Source organism: Grammomys surdaster, unplaced genomic scaffold (genome assembly GCF_004785775.1).
Source record: "Grammomys surdaster isolate TR1022 unplaced genomic scaffold, NIH_TR_1.0 351, whole genome shotgun sequence".
Lineage (NCBI taxonomy): Eukaryota > Metazoa > Chordata > Mammalia > Rodentia > Muridae > Grammomys > Grammomys surdaster.
Window position 1 is genome coordinate 2,181,076 of NW_021604770.1, and position 1,144 is coordinate 2,182,219.

The following is a 1,144-nucleotide window of genomic DNA, read 5'->3' on the forward strand; positions in this document are numbered from 1 at the left end:
AAAGAAAGAAAGAAAGAAAGGAAGGAAGGAAGGAAGGAAGGAAGGAAGGAAGGAAAATATAAACTTCATGAAGAGAGGTACACAAATCATGAATGCCTTTCTTCATAAAAATCACCTAAACTTCTTTATGGAGTCCCAATTATATGCCCTACATAATAATAACTGCCATTCACTGTCTTTGTTAATGGTTGTTAATGGTGCACAAGAGGAATAAACATCACACATATTTCGTAGCTGTCATCTTTTCCTCAAGATTATTTGTGTTTCATCCATATTGCTGTATGCTGAAGAAGTTTATTCTTACACACAGTATCCTTTTGAACAGCTTTTGTGCCAATTTCCAAATAAACAACTTGTTTTACTAACTCCTGTGTAACATAGGTTCAAAGACCTAAGAGTGATAACTCAGTTTACATGAGGAAACATTAAGAAATATCAGGGGAAGGAATAATATTAAATATAGAACCCTTTGAAAAAGAGCTTAGACCTGAGAAAGAAACTGAAGGGAGATGTTAAATCATTAAAATCCAGTGGGGATTGACTTTAACACAGGAGTACAGGCATCTCTCCCTGTCATGAGAGCTGATTGCAGTACATTATTCTACTGTCTATGGAGCACTGATCATATAAACATTGAATTGAAAATTAATTTGAGCATAAGTTGGCCAAATGTATAATTGTGAACATCCTTCTAAAGTCCACAAAGAAGAAGCTGAAAAAGAACAAATCCCCAAGGGATTGAGAACAAAAATAAGGAAAATGCTGGCTAGAGACAGAAAGTGCCAAGCTAAGAAAGAGACTGTGAACCCCAACACTGAGGATGTGTGCCCTGGAAAGCCGTTCTTATAGAAGAAGACAGGTTGTCTATTACTTTATTTAATTAACTGCCACGTTCTAGTTGTTCATTGAACAACTAAGATTGCCTTATATTGTGATGTAATTCACTCCTGAAATTTCAAAACCTGTTTTTTTCTAAGCCTTGGTTAGTTTCCTTATCTATAACCTAAGTTCCAAGTTTCAAATTATTATTGAGGGAATCAGATGACTCAAGACATCATCAATGACTCATATGCTAATCACTTTCAAGTGAAAAGTAATGAATTACTTTTCAGTAATTGTGTATTAAATACAAAAATATTAACTT